The sequence below is a fragment of the Oncorhynchus clarkii genome, chromosome 20, assembly GCF_045791955.1.
Source record: "Oncorhynchus clarkii lewisi isolate Uvic-CL-2024 chromosome 20, UVic_Ocla_1.0, whole genome shotgun sequence".
Lineage (NCBI taxonomy): Eukaryota > Metazoa > Chordata > Actinopteri > Salmoniformes > Salmonidae > Oncorhynchus > Oncorhynchus clarkii.
This window is the reverse complement of record NC_092166.1, coordinates 16,043,175-16,059,850: the sequence shown is the minus strand read 5'-3', so window position 1 is coordinate 16,059,850 and position 16,676 is coordinate 16,043,175. Positions and strand designations below refer to the sequence as shown.

Below are 16,676 nucleotides of genomic sequence, written 5' to 3'. Positions count from 1 at the left end.
GACCTTCACACAAGTGTGGAATACATATTTCTTCATTTTGATATATTTCTATCGAAAATGGTTGCACATGTTTAGCTTTTAACTTCGCAAAATGCAAGGACTCGAACTACTCTGAAATCCTCAGGTTGGCCCTGTGCGTGCCCAAGGGACCAGGTAGAAGAGCAAGTATTATGTCAATTTGAATCGTGAACTTGCATGATGTCCATCTCTAATAATCATAATTATTAATCTGCAGTTCACATGGAATTATTATGAAAGTCATTATCGGGGACGAACTGATGCTCCAAACAAATAAAACCATCCACTCATTTCAGTTGATACAGTTCCATTTCAATTGGGAACATGTTTTGAACTCGTTTTGAACCTGTATGAGCTTTTAAAATACCATATCATTTGAGGTTTATAATTTATAGACGTCATTATCCCATGCCAAGTTCCAGTTTATAATTTGAGAATCAATTGGAGCAATTTAAAAGCAACTTGATGTCCACATTGCATGTATGAATAACTCCCATAACCCTACGCCAAAATAAGAAATTAAAAGGGGCAGCTTTAATCGCATCTACTATGTTACAAGAACTGAAAAATAAAGCGCACATTCGTCACAGCCCAGCAGGGTCATTCACGCGCACGCATGTTTATCCATTGGAGCCATGAACGCGCCCCCTGCCCGTAGAAGGTGAGAGAGTATCTGGAAGAGACGACTCGAGTACGCGACTGCCGGGATCGATCGGATTAAACTCGGATTGAGTGAAATTAACACAAAGGAGAAAACGAGCCGGTGAAGACGGGATACCGACACGCCGAACATTATAAAATAACTTGAATTTCGTCATTTATTAACGGACCAGAAAGGATTGTACTGGAAATACTAACGGGAGTTAATTTGAGAAACCCTGAATTGACCAAGCTTGTTGGGTAAGCGGGCAATGATTTTTTGAATGGTTGAATTCCGTAGTCGCTCTATATCCCATTTGTTCACATGGTAAATTAGTTGTGTGTTACTCTTACCTGTAAGTAACCCATGTAATGTTATAGAACGGGTTTTCCCACTTACAATCGACTTTTAATCTACCATGCAAGTTTGTTTGGAAACTGACTTTTGGTCTATCCAGCGAATTACTGTAAACGCAGTTTATTCTGGAAAGTAAATGAGAAGGGGATACAATAATTTCCCAACAAGTTACTGCAGGTCCGTAAACTACCATGCTGAAACGCTAACTACAGTTAGCAAGTTTAACTCGCCTTCCGCTCTGAGCCCAATAGTTTTTTTTTTTCACTAGGTGAAGAATATTATCTAGCCAACACGATGAGATCTCGATAAGCAGACAAATATGAACAACTTGTTGAATTTAGAAACATTTTGAATTGTTATTTATTTATAATACAATAGACAAGGGTGAGTGTTCGTTAGCTTGGGTTAGCTAGCTAATTGTGTGTTCAGCTAGTGAGACACGAGGTGGCTCAAATGTAGTTAAGAGGTGAGTCGGTGGCCGAGCTGAATTATTTAATACTGTAGGTTGCTAGCGCAAGGGATATTCCCTGGGTGCACACTAGCTATGAAAACTTTTTTATTTTTATTTAAATACGGCATACCACACAGCTGGATTTTGATACATAGTCCAGACAAGTCCAATTTGCATTTCTTAAATTGAGTTCATTCACATGGTATTTAACTTGCTAATGACGAGAAAAAAAGTAGCCTGTCTGTAGTGTTATTGGACGATGAATATGGACAGAGGGTTGCTTGAGGCCAGACGGTCATCCCTGTTTAGCCATATGTTTTTTTCTCTCCCATATATATATATATATATATATATATATATATATATATATCATTGTTAAAGTACATGGACTATATTCATTTTATATGGTTCGGGATTATTATATTTTAGTAGGGAATAACTAGGCGAGCTCTGCGTTTCCGTCAGCTGTGTGATGGCCTTAATTAGCTTGCTGCTAGCTAGTTGGAAGTGGCCCCATTGTTGAGTGGAGAAGTTGAGCCTGTAGCCAACATTCGAGCACTGTATCATCGCCCTCGTTGTTTTACTGCTAGCCCAAAGGTTAATACTGTGCCAGTGTACTACACTGATGGCGGTTGTTGCTCGTCGAAAAAAACCTGCACAAACATTTTCCTGCGGTGCCACTTTGATCAACAGCAAGCGATGGTTGCGGTTTTAGTGCGTTTCCGCATTTTAACGTTTAAGGGGGCTTGTTTATCATAAACATTGGATCTGGGTGAACTTGGAATAACTTCACTTGTTACCATCGGTTCATCCATGTATTTTCGATTAAAAAGCACCTGCCGCTGTATAGTTCCTGGCTGTATTTCTAAGTGCGAGATGACCATTATTTTCCCGAACGCGTCGGTCTTCTCTCCATTCTTTTGTAATCATTCAACCAGCATAATGGGTCGCCAGCAACTATAGACGTGACTACTTTCAACCTTTCATAACATAACGAAAACGAACTGTTATTTAAAAAACTAAAAAACAGTGCACATAGAAAAAACACACTTTTATTGAACGACCAGGCTAGCTACGTGTTCTCAGATAATAGAGCATCCCATGAAATACTACCCCACCTTCCGCGAAGTCTCTAACCTAAGATGGCAGCTTCTAAAGTCAGTTGGGTCACTCAGCCAGCAGATAAGAGGTCCCGGTAGGTCGGGCGGAACAGATGTTTTTAACTATTGTGGCTTCCATCATAGCCTGCCCTTTCTTGTGGTTGTTGAGGTACTTTATTCGACTGGCTTGTATAGTTGCGTTAACTTCATGAAGTGGTCGGGTATGAAGTGTGGTGGGGTTCTTTTAAACAAACGTTTTTAGCAATGGTACCAGTGTTGAGTTCAGCTTTCTTTGATGCCCTACTGTTAAACAGTTTTTGCAAAAATATATATTTATTTGACGACAAAATCCAAGGCCCTGTCAGAGTTCAAGATCATTTGAAGGATTATGACCATGGAATTTCTGAATCCGCCTAGCACAAGTGTAGGAAAATTGCATACAGTACTTTGGGAGTAATCTCTACTACCTAATATTTGTATGATATTGTGCCAGTTCATCCATCTATAGACTGGTTCGGCAAGATGTATGCGAGATCAGATTTTAAGATCTGGTGTCAGTATTTAAAACAAAAAAGAAACATGACTCAAAACCCAGTTTCAGATCTTAGCCCCATATGTCCCGTGTGGCTCAGTTGGTAGAGCATAGGATTGTGGGTTCGATTCCCACGGGGGACCCGTATGAAAACGTATGCACTCACTAACTACTGTAATTCGCTCCGGATAAGAACGTCTGCTAAATTACTAAAATGTAAAAATAGATGCAACTACAGGATCCTAACAAGCATACACCGTCGATCCCTAGGGGTCACGCTCGAGAAACTAAACTTAAAATGCAAAGAAGGAGAGTTGAGGGGAAACAGATACATTGTTTCCCTCTTGACAGAGTGAACACTAGGGACCCTTGTAAACAGTTCCATGTTGTTTTTTCTGTGAAAATTAGCATTGTTTAGCAGCGCCCCTCCCCATTTTTATGGTGTAGAGCAGTGGTTCCAAAACTTTTTCTAGTCCTGTACACCTTCGAACATTCAACCTCCAGCTGCGTGCCTGCTCTAGCACCAGGGTCAGAGCACTCTCAAATGTGTTTTGCCATTGCTCTTTAAGCATCTTACATAAAACCACATTTGTTCATCAAAAATTGTGAATAACTCACCACAGGTTAATGAGAATGGTGTGCTTGAAAGGATGCACAACTCTGCAATGTTGGGTTGTATTGGAGTCTTAAATCATTTTCCACACAGTATGTGCCTGTATTTAGTTTTCATGCTGGTGAGGGCTGAGAATCCACTCTCGCATAGGTACATGGTTGCAAAGGGCATCAGTGTCTTAACAGCACGATTTACCAAGGCAAGAAACTCTGAGCGCAGCCCTGTCCAGAAATCTGCATCTTTACTCCTACTGGTTTCAGTTGCACGTTCAAACTACTACTCTGACTTAATCAGGACTTAAATGGTTCTATAAAGACAGTTTTAAGACTCTCAACTGAGTCCTTGTATTAATGCTATGTCTGTGTGGATCATCACATCTGACCACTTATTATCGCTGCCATTTTGTTTAGTTATGTGGCGGTTGTTGCTCCTGTCAGTGGAAGAAGCTTCGCATGGTTCTGTCATCATGCCCCTCTCCCCCAGGCCTCCCTTTGCTCCTGTGCCTCTCCTCCGAGGTTAGCGGGAGGTTAGCTGGCCTCGTGTGCCTGGAAAACAAGCAACCCCCCCCCCACTCTTCACCCATCTGTCTACCTCTAGTAGTGGTGAAGAAGCAGCAACTCAAATCTATCTGAAGTGAAGCCTAGCCAGCCCCCAAGCCTTGCTTGTGTGTCACAGTTCCTTTCTTCTGAATAGAACGTGTTTAAAGATTGGCCACAGCTGATTAGATTGTATTATTCACTCTGCTCACCTTTGTATGGCTCCTGCGAGGCAGCTTTTGTCAAATCTGTATTTCTAGATGTCCTATTTTCATCCAGTAGCATCATCTAGTTATGACAGAAGTAGAGGGTATTTCCCTCTGTCCATTCATTAGGTGGCCTTTTCTCTCAGTCCTCATCCTCTTATTCAAACCATGGCACAGTCACAGCTGCGATTCAGTGTAGTGCTTAAATGTTAGTGTCTGAAGGATAATTCATCTCAAGATAGCCTAGAGGAGCTTTAAAGACATTAGTCAGGGTAGCATCTCACTAGATTAGTGTAAAGTAGGTCCTTCCTAGGCATTGATTTGAAATGATAGTATGATCATATACACTCGGTGTACAAAACATTAGAGGAACTTTCTCAAATTGAGGCCCCCCCGCCGTCAGAACAGCCTCAATTCGTCAGGGCATGGACACCACAAGGTGTTGAAAGCGTTCCACAGGGATGTTGACACACTATCCATGTTGACTCCAATGCTTGCCATAGTTGTCAAGTTGGCTGGATGTCCTTTGGGTGGTGGAACATTCTTGAAACACACGGGAAACTGTTTAGTATGAAAAACCCAGCAGCGCTGCAGTTCTTGACACTCAAACCTGTGCGCCTGGCACCTACTACCATACCCCGTTCAAAGGCACTTAAATCAAGTCTTGTCCATTCACCCTCTGAATGGCACACATACACAATCCATGTCTCAAGGCTTTCATACCCTTCTTTAACCTGTGTCCTCTTTCATCTACACTGATTGAAGTGGATTTAACAAGTGGCATCAGTAAGGGATCATAGCTTTCACCTGGTCAGCCTAAATCATGGAAAGAGCTGGTGTTCCTAATGTACACTGTGTAGATGAAGGCAATACAGCTAAAGACAAAAGGGCTCGCGTTGACCTGTCCAGGGCTATCAGTGCAGCAGTAGAAAAGGAGACACCATTCATGACTTGAGTCCTACCGCAGGAGTGGGATGAAGTTGCCCCTAAGGCGAGTTTTGTGTTCTGTCGGAAGGGCCTCAGGAAATAGTCAGAAATCATTTGCCCTGAGGGAGAGTGTCATAAAACCAATAGGTTAAAGGCATCCATCCGCATGCTTCCAATCTGAAACAGTTCGGAAGAGTTTGTATATATTAATTACAGTATTTTGTGATGTTTTGGACTTTGGCTGTTCGAGGACACGTTTTTCTCTAAATACAAGCTGAAGTTCGGAGCCGACGTCTATGCCCCTTCGTTGGTGATTGGGCAACAGTAGGGATTCTTCAATCGTCTCATTCAATGAGAAATACCTTGTTTTCAATGCACATTTTTTAATTGAAAAATACTGCACCAAACATCTTAGATGGTTGGTGCTGTTAGACTAAGATCTCCTCTGCAAAAATGTTAATTAATGACAGCTTTCTTGCGTACTTTTAGTTTCATTTTAACTTTTGTGAGGAGCGTATACTGGCTACGGCATCTCAATATGAACAAACAAGCACGCTTGTTCGGCTAGCCAATTTTGGCTAGGCGCCAGCCAAACTGAAGCATGCTGACGTCTTAAACCCACCTGGAGGCTTCAGCTTTTAACTGTGCATTGGTAGCCGCTGCACCACCTCCCACCCAGTCACACTCACAGCCACTGACTGAATACTTTCAGCATGGTTGGGTTGGTGGTCTCCCTGAGAAATTGTTTAGCTCTCTGGGAATCCTGTAATTAATTCTTCTTAATGGAAGGATAGAGGTTTTGTGTTTTAACTGTTCACCATGGAAACTGTTAAACTTATAGTAAGACCAACTTTGAACATGGTATTTGGGTCCAATTGAATTGCTCAATAGTCTGTTTTAAAGCAGAGGCTAGTAGTATAATTAAATTCTACTGTATCTTAGTCTAGGCCGCTCTGACATTGCTCGTCCATATATTTATATATTCTTAATTCCATTCCTTTACTTAGATTTGTATATTTTTGTGAATTTGTTACATATTACTTGTTAGATATTACTTGTTACATATTACTGCCCCGTTGGAGCTAGAAACACAAGCATTTTGCTACACCTGAGAACATCTGCTAAACATGTGACCAATAAAATTTGATTAGTCATCTCAACATAAAAAAATGTGCTGGAGCAAACTTGGGATACATTTTTAGTATGACCCAGCCCGTTTTTATTTGTTATTTACGTATAACCTGTAAATGCACTCTAAGCCCATCATTCTGGATGATTTGCAAACAAGACTCTTCCAGGAAAAATGGCACACACAAACTACAGTACAGTTTGGGGGATTGTTTCAGACTGAATTTATGGAGGAACAAATTAATTCCCTCAATGCCACGGACTCCAGACAGAAAAAGATAACCTCCAAAGTTGAACAACTTCTCTCCCCACGTCTTTCCTCTTAACTTCGTCTCTGTCTCGCTCTTCCCCTGGCTCTCTGTCATTTCTTTCTGCTGAGCCAGACATCCCTGACAGGAAGTTAAAGCCCCCCCTCCCCCTTTATTCCCACATGCCAGTGTCAAGGCCACATGCATGGCTGCCGCCCCCAGGCCTGCTACGGGCCAGCCCAAAAGCCCCAGGGGTGAGTGGTTAGGGGGAGCTGCAGCAGGTCCCTCTGCCGGTGGGCAGCCAGTCAGACGAGGAGTGCCAAAGAGGAAGGCAAGGTGCCGCCATTCCCTGGGAGTCAAGTTCTGCTGAATATATTACTGACGACCTTTTGTATTCCCCAGAATACTCCTCCCCTCAGCCCCACTCTTGACCAGGGAAAGGCCTCGGAGTTGGACAGTGATTTTTTTCGGGAGATATTAAGCCCACATGTTTAAAGTGGAGAGCAGATTGCATAAACAGAACTCCTTCCTGTTTTACCCCTCCCTGCTGTAGACAACTGAAAGTCCATTAACCTCTTAAATGTAATGGCAAAATTTAGATTTCCGCCTAAATAGACATTCCCAAAAGTAACTGCTATTCATGTGTAATTACTTGATTCTGACAATGAAAAACTGGGTTTATTTGGAAAGAAGAAATCTAGGCGATTATGAGGAAATGCTCAGAAAACAGGAGTTAGTTCAGAATACACAAGATCAAGCGCACACACAAACATAAAAAAAATGAATGTCATCTTTCATTGAAAAGCAATAAGTGAATTTTAACGACTAGACCTGGAAACGCATCAGACGGCTTCCACAACGTGAACAATATCAGAAAAAAAAGGGATTGATGATAGACCTAACAACTTGAAATGGGCAGATGTTTTAGTAAGTGGTGTCAGGTGTGTTCACGGGACGTGCCCAAGTGTCCCTAAACCTCTCCAAAGTGGCTTATATCTGTGAATTAGATAATTACATATTTGCATTCCCTAAATGCTATTTGTTCAGTATAGAAACAATTTCTACCATACCGACCTCTCTCAAACATTGGAGAGGTTGATGTCCCCCGACACCACCACAAAGTGCCTGAATGTTTAGCCTAGGCATATCCTGTTTGGCCTGGGCATATCCTGTTTGGCCTGGGCATATCCTGTTTGGCCTAGGCATATCCTGTTTGGCCTAGGCATATCCAACAAAAACAATAGAAATGCTATATATATATTTTAAAAGTCTTATCGAACACACACTTGGTTACACGTGTCCTTCACAAAAATAGAAATAAGCTGAACTATTTACAAATGGCATTTGTTAGTTTACATTCCAGGTGTAGATTAGCTTTCACTTTCACCATAGCTTGTGCCTGTTGTGATCGTCTTTGAAGCAGTCCCTCTGCCAGGAAACAAAAGGCGTACTGGTATTTCACCCCTTCTTTCCCCATGTGTTTTGTGCAAAACTTGCAGTTCTTCCTTTTGGCATATGTGTTGGATAATGATGCTGACTTTGAGTGGGGGGTCTTGTGATGGTTGTGAGGTTGCTTTGGGCCCCCAATTCAGCCATTTCCAACACCAGCTGCTCTCGGAAGGCCAACTGGGAGTGAGGGGTTTGACCTTTTGCTTTGGACATCTGCTTGTGGAGAATGAAAACATTTACTGTAGCAATGTCCACAAAGTGTTCAAAAAAAGTCTTATACCACTTCCTGGTCTGGTGGAGGACCTGGTAGTAGCCTATCAGAGCATCAAATAGGTTGACAACCCACATGCTGGCATTGGAGTCCTTCACAGGAACTGGGACATTCTTCCTCACCCATGCCCCATTGGCATTTTTCACCCTCCTTGAGACATGGTCATTACTGAATACCTCATGCTGTGTGGTAAGCATGGTTACTTCCCTAGTGTCCTTCCATTTAACACAAACGGCATGTTAGTCCTGACCCAACGTATGGTCCCCCTCTCTGCTGTCTTTGTGACTTTGTTTACCTTGGACTTGGGGAAACCGGTTCTGTTAGTACAAATGGTGCCACAAGCCCCTATTTTATTTTTCAATGGGTCTATGAAAAGTGGATGTAGAACCATCAGATAGGATGATTGACACAGCAGTGGGGGACTGAAGACCTTGACCGGCAGGGGGGGCTTGCTGGGGAGGGGTGGCTCCCAAACGTCATCATTCAAATCCTCTGCATCCTGAATAAAATAAAGGGATATATTGTTGTAAGACACATAATTACATTTGACTAAATTTACAAAACGACATTGCTGTAAAGTAAAAACACCAAGCCTAAACTATATCTGTACAGTGACTCACACAGAAGGTGTGAAGCACACACATACAATGTAAACAGTAACACTGTCTCCAAAGGCAGAGGTGAGAACCACAAATAAAGTGGCCATGAGAGTGTAGTGGCCTCTCCAAAGTTACAAGGATGAAACTTGGAACAGTGAACTAATATGAAACCAACAGTAACTACTTTGGAATTATTTTACATTGAAATGACTTGTTACATAGGCCTAATGTAAACTAAAAGTACAAAAACAGACAACTTATAAAAACAAAATACATAAATTAGCAATATAAAGTCAAATAATTTTGCTTATAGGTCTTAGAGTGGATCCAATCCTTCTAGAAAGCAATCTTCATTGGTCGTGTCGAAATCCTCATGATCTGTGGAGTCCCGTCTTTCGGTGTTTATCAATGTATTCCGTGTTTATGCTTCACAACGCTAACTGAAATGTAGATAGCAGCCATCTTGAAATGAGGTCATCGTCTCGACCTGCCCTTATATATTCGTATGCCCATATTGTAGTAAGTCACACAAGATTTTGAAGGCACAGATCAATAACCAAGATACCCTGCTTTTGCAGATAGGGCTACCATTCTCATACCAGACTGAATTGAATAGAAAAAATCAAATAGGGTCCCCAAATATGGGGACTTTACATTTAAGAGAAAGGCAGCCGTGTGTGAAATAACCAGATTCCCCCCATGCAAATACAGCCCAAACATTCTGCTCAGCCCTCCCTGCTCACATCTATTCACATTCTCACACTGTGCGATTAGCCACAACAGGCATCCCTGCCCTCCTTGTGGGGGTAGTAGTAGAGGGAGTTTAGTAGATTGGGGGAGGGAGGGGGTTAGGATAGATAAAATCAGTGATAAGGTGTGCCTCTAGAGGGCTGGCCTCTCGCTGGGGCATGATGTGCCACCTGTACTCTGAGGGCTCAAGGCTGAGGGAGGGAGACACCCCAGTTGGTTATACCAGGCCAGTCCACAGGGACACCACTGAATCAGATAGCCCCGGATTAGTGGGACCAAGACATTGAGAGCTCTGAGGCATTTTACTAATGTTTTATGTGTAATTCGATGTCTAAAAATAGTACCCCTGTGACCATTACTTTTGAAATAGAAGCGTGGTTAGCTTTTGGAAGTTACAATGGCAGTGTTCAAGTTTATTAAATTGGGACTGCCTTAAGGTACTATACATAAAAGAGAGCAGGCAGTTGAGTATGACAATTAATCTTGAAATGTTGACAGTTTGGTTAGGACATGTCAGTCATTTGTCAGGTACCCAATTAGTAACGCTAAACTTGTCTTCAGATTTTGAGGAGATCTTTTCAACATGCCAAGTGAAAATGACTTAGTGTCATTTGATAAGCAGAGATCTAGCCAGTAGCCAACAAACTTAGACCACCACTCTACTTGTAATATATCAGTAGTAGATAGCCAGATATACTAACCCACTTCAAATTAAGTCCTTGAGAACAGTTTCTGCACCAACCTGTTTAGATACCCTGCAGTGAAACTATTCTCATAGTTAAGCTTGTTTGCTACTCGCACATTTACATAATTAGTGTTATCATTAAAGCTAAAGAACATAATCCGTCATTAGCTTAGGGTGTTTATGAAGTGAGAAGTAGGCTAGTTGCTGTAGCATAAAATTAAGTGGCTGAAATGAACCCCCTTTCCAGTGTCAAATATTCTCATTTCTTGAGCACACTCCAAAATTTGTAAACAAACTCCACTGAATGCTACTGGAGAACTTAGACCACTGTGCCACTCGGGAGTCATATACTAAGGCACTGCATCTCAGCGCTAAAGGTGTCACTACAGACCCTGGTTTCGATTGCATGCTGTATCACAACTGGCCGTGATTGGTTGTCCCATAGGGCGGCACACAATTGGTTTGGTTGGGACAGGCCTTCATTGTAAATAAGAATTTGTTCTTAACTGACTTGCCTAGTTAAAGGTAAAATAAAAATAGGCCTGTTTTAGAAAGGTGTGAACAAGAGCATTTGGAAAGCAGAACTTCTTTACCTTTCCAACTGGGAAAGTAGTCTGTTGCTTTTGCTCTTTTGTTCTGACTTGAATCATTCCTTTGTTTTAAAACGCATACGGATACAGTGCAGTTTGGGATAAATATGGCGTCAGGTTTTTCTCATTTGAATTTTCAATGTTCTTCCTAGACCTCTCGCAATCTAAACTGCATAAAACCACGAGCACTGTGAGAGTAGCTAAAGTGGAGGCCAACTGTTTTGAATTATCCCTAATCACGTATAATTAGAAGCTTGTCTGTTTGTCACCGTTGCTCGTGTCAATAGCAGCACAGCCGTTGGGCGTGCCAGCCAACCTTCAAAACAAAACAGCAGCGCACATTTTTATCAAGACCTGTGGTCACGCTATCTGGAACAATCAACATTTCGACTTCCCTTCCTTCCCCACACTGTCTACCTTCTATACATGGTCACGGCTATGTTCTGGTAGTATTTATAATGAAAGGCTATTATTATGATGGTATTGTGTTAGTGTTAAAGCAAAAATGGCATTGTCAGCTCACCTCCCCACGAGCAGGAAATGTCTCCTGGTCACATTTTGGGGATTGCCTGGGCATCTCTTCAGCTAAACCAGCAAGATAGCAGGATAATTGAACTTGCTACGTTCAATTTTGTGAGTAGTTCATGTACAATGGTAGTTAGACAGCTGTTGATTAGTAGTTATGGTTTGGGTCGTTAGTGTCTTTGGAAATTATTCAGACCCCTTGATTTATCCACATTTTGTTACATTACAGCCTTATTCTAAAATGGATTAAATGAAAAAGAATCCCCAGCAATCTACACACTACCCCATAATGATAAAGCAGAAATGGGTTTTTAGAGCTTTTGGCAAATGTATTAAAAATAAAAAACGTAAATACCTTATTTACATAACTATTCAGACCCTTTTCTATGTGGCTCGAAATTGAGCTCAGGTGCATCCTGTTTCTATTGATCATCCTTGATGTTTCTATAAATTGATTGGAGTCCACCTGTGGTTATTTAAATTCAGTGGACATGATTTGGAAAGGCACACACCTGACTATATAAGGTCCCACAGTTGACAGTGCATGTCAGAGCAAAAACCAAGGCATGAGGTCGAAGGAATTATTCGTAGAGATCCGAGACGACAGGATTGTTTCCAGGCACAGATCTGGGGAAGAGTACCAAAAAAATGTCAGCAGCATTGAAGGTCCCAAAGAACACAGTGGCCTCCATTCTTAAATGGAAGTTTGGAACCACCATGACTCTTCCTAGAGCTGGCTGCCCAGCCAAACTGAGCAGTCGGGAGAGAAGGTCCTTGATCTGGGAGGTGACCAAGAACCCGATGATCACAGAGCGCTCCAGAGTTCTTCTGTGGAAATGGGAGAACTTTCTAGGAGGACATCCAGTAAAAGGCACTTTGCCAAAAGGCAACTAAAGACTGACCATAAGAAACGAGATTATCTGGTCTGATGAAACCAAGATGAAAATCTTTGGCCTGAATGCCAAGCACCGACCCATACATGCTGACTGGACACGTGGTGTGTGCTGCTAAATAAATGTACACTTACATGTTGTTCAATCATTGACCCACACTGCTCAAGTAGCCAGGTGCGAAAATTTAACTTGGTTCTGTTTGTGATGCGCAACGCTCTCTCAAATCTCCTCATTGGTTTTTAGGAGCATATACCCACGTGGGTGATTTGAAAGATGAACTGAGGTCCAGAATCCAGTTAGTTGTGGTAGTACACCTTTTTAAAGTTGGTTGCCAACCACCAGAAGAATAAGACCGAGGTTTACCGCTTTATCTGTGGATTCATTTTCGGAGTAAAGGACCTTGTGCATTTCAGGTAAAATGACAACCTGAAGTTTATATTCATGGACAAATTAGCTAGCAACAGCAAGTGTGCCAAATTGCCATAAATGTTTAACCTGTCTAGGTTGAGCGTTGCGCTAGCGGAACCCAACAACAACATTCCAATGAAAAAAGCAGCGCGCGAAATTGTGTAACTTTCACACATTAACAAGTCCAATACCGCAAAGGAATGATGTACCCATGATGTCCGATTTCAAAAATGATTTACAGCGAAAGCACAACATATTAGGTCATAGTCAAGTCAAAACAACACACAGCCATTTTTTCCAGCCAAAGATAGCAGTCACAAAAAGCAGAAATATAGATAAAATTAATCACTAACCTTTGATCTTCATCAGATGACACTCATAGGACATCATGCTACACAATTCATGTATATTCGATAATGTGCATATTTATATCCAAAAATCTGTTTACATTGGCGCGTTACGTGCATTGATGTTTTGATTCCAAAACATCCGGTGATTTTGCAGAAATACTCATAATAAACATTGATAAAAGATACAACTGTTATTCACAGGATTAAAGGTAGACTTCTCCTTAATGCAACCGCTGTGTCAGATTTCAAAAAAACTTTACGGAAAAAGCATAATCTGACGGTGCTCTGTACCTGCATATAAACAATTAGACAATTCCGCCATCTTGGAGTCAACATTAGTTAGAAAAAACACTAAATATTCACTTTTGATCTTCTTCAGAAGGCACTCCCAGGAATCCCAGTTTGACAGTAAATGACTGATTTGTTCCATAAAGCCCATCATTTAGCCATTTGTCAGCTTGTTCAGCCCAGTAATCCATCTTCATGAGGCGCGACCATTTCCTCCATGACAAGAACTCAAAAAGTTCCGTTACAGGTCGTAGAAACAAGTCAAAACATGTCTCCAAATCAATCTTCAGGATGTTTTTAACATATATTATCAATAAGGTTCCAACAGGAGAATTTCATTGTCTGAATAAAAGCATTGGAACGGGAGCTAACATTCTCGGGAGCGCGCGTCATGAGACCGAGGATCTCTACCAGACCACTCACTAAAAGAGGTCTCATGAGCCCCGCCTTTATAGTATAATCTTAAAACTAGGATCTAAAGACGGTGACATCTAGTGGAAGCCCTGGGAAGTGCAAGCACATCCATAACTATCAGGGATTTAAATAGGCATTGTTTTGAAATTCGACTTCTCACTTCCTGTTTGGATTTCTTCTCAGGGTTTTGCCTGCCATATGAGTTCTGTTATACTCAGACATCATTCAAACAGTTTTAGAAACTTCAGAGTTTTCTATTCAATACTAATAATACTATGCACATATTAGCATCTGGGACAGAGTAGGAGGCAGTTAAGTTTGGCCACGCAATTCATCAAAGTGAAAATGCTGCCCCCTAACCTAACAGGTTAATGCTTTTCTCTCATTCCACCTCTTGCTGGCTCCCTCCCCTATTTTTATTTAACCTTTATTTAACCAGGGAGGGCTCCGGAAGGGCTCATTTGAGATTTGAAATCTCTTTTTGAAGAGCGTCCTGGTCAAGATAGGCAGCACCAAGTCATTACACAATTACAGACAGACAACATGCAAAACTACAAGTACTCTAGTAAAAACCACATAACAAAATCATAAAACAGCAAATTAAAAACATTTACTGGTCAGGGAATCAGTCTCAAAATCCTTCATCAGTGATTTAAAAACACCAATCAGGAAAAGTTCTTCCAGTTTAAAAGTATTTTGTAATGTGTTCCAAGACGATGGCGCAGAGTACATAAAAGCCCTATTACCAAATTCAGTTCGGACATTTGGAACAGTTAGCAGGATAAAGTCCTGTAAACGAAGAGTACCTACCACATTTCTGAACAATAAAAATGCCCCCCAAAAATGGTAGTAAACCCAAAATGGCTTTCTAAATAAAAGTATAGCAGTGAGTGAGCCTACGAGTGACTAGAGAAGGCCAAAGCACCATGTTAAAGGGTGTCCAATTAATCTCAAACACTGAGCGGAAGCATTCATATATAAAATATCCCCATAGTCTAGTAAAGGCATAAATGTAGCTGATACTAGCCGCCTCCTGGCTTCAAAAGAAAAACGGGCCTTATTCCTAAAATAAAATCCCAACTTAAGTTGTTGAATATGCAATTTAAAAGATGCCATCAATAAAAATTCCACGATATTTGAGGTTTGTCTCATTGCCCTGACAGGTAGTAATAGTCGAAAGGTTCAGAGAGCTATAACAGCCAATCACAGATACAGAGCGCGGGGCGGGGGTCTGTAACAGCCAATCACAGATACGGAGCGCGGGGCGGGGGTCTGTGACAGCCAATCACAGATACGGAGCGCGGGGCGGGGGTCTGTGACAGCCAATCACAGATACGGAGCGCGGGGCGGGGGTCTGTGACAGCCAATCACAGATACGGAGCGCGGGGCGGGGGTCTGTGACAGCCAATCACAGATACGGAGCGCGGGGCGGGGGTCTGTGACAGCCAATCACAGATACGGAGCGCGGGGCGGGGGTCTGTGACAGCCAATCACAGATACGGAGCGCGGGGCGGGGGTCTGTGACAGCCAATCACAGATACGGAGCGCGGGGCGGGGGTCTGTGACAGCCAATCACAGATACGGAGCGCGGGGCGGGGGTCTGTGACAGCCAATCACAGATACGGAGCGCGGGGCGGGGGTCTGTGACAGCCAATCACAGATACGGAGCGCGGGGCGGGGGTCTGTGACAGCCAATCACAGATACGGAGCGCGGGGCGGGGGTCTGTGACAGCCAATCACAGATACGGAGCGCGGGGCGGGGGTCTGTGACAGCCAATCACAGATGCGGGGCGGGGGTCTGTGACAGCCAATCACAGATACGGGGCGGGGGTCTGTGACAGCCAATCACAGATACGGGGCGGGGGTCTGTGACATCCAATCACAGATACGGGGCGGGGGTCTGTGACATCCAATCACAGATACGGGGCGGGGGTCTGTGACAGCCAATCACAGATACGGGGCGGGGGTCTGTGACAGCCAATCACAGATACGGGGCGGGGGTCTGTGACAGCCAATCACAGATACGGGGCGGGGGTCTGTGACAGCCAATCACAGATACGGGGCGGGGGTCTGTGACAGCCAATCACAGTTATAGAGAGACCCTTTGAAACCCCACTATTCAAAGCAAGAAATTCCAACTGTTTACAAATAGTTTCAGACTTTGCCACACTTACAAGGAATTTAGTCTTTACATGTATAGCCACACCCCTACCTTAACTCAGTGTGATTAACATTGTAACCACTTATACAAATATCCTTCTCAAAAACAGACTTGCTGAGCCAGCTTTCAGAAAACACAATTGCATCAATTGTTTTAGCCCAAAATCCCATCCATTTTTGACAACCGGCTGCGTACATTTAAATGAAAAATACCAAAACCAGATCTAGATTTAAAATCAGAGGGGGTTTAGAGACATTGCATATCAGGGCCAGGTTGCACGTTACCTGATATCAACAAAAGAAGAAAAACTAGGCACCTCTGTTTAATAACCTTGCACGGACTCTCTTTTTTAAGAGACCTACTGCAAGCGAATTCTACAAGTGAGTTTCCAGACAATACAAAACAGCCATTTAAAACCATTAGACTTTGGTAGTGACACAAGTTCGTACTGTTCACATCATACCACAAATGCATCGGCACTTGGACGGAGTGAAAAAGAGCGAGTTCCCGCAGACAATGTTCAGTAAATTCAGTGCA

General features: G+C 42.5%; 1 protein-coding gene across 1 annotated transcript in view; it reads left to right on the top strand.

Moving 5' to 3' along the window:
- The first annotated feature begins 675 nt into the window (after nt 1-675).
- The window catches only part of LOC139376006 (chromodomain-helicase-DNA-binding protein 7-like), a 107,614-nt gene continuing 91,613 nt past the window's right edge, over nt 676-16,676 (top strand). Inside the window, exon 1 of the mRNA XM_071118038.1 lies at nt 676-918. The gene's annotated coding sequence lies outside the window, so the exon portion shown is untranslated. The remainder of the gene's footprint in view (nt 919-16,676) is intronic.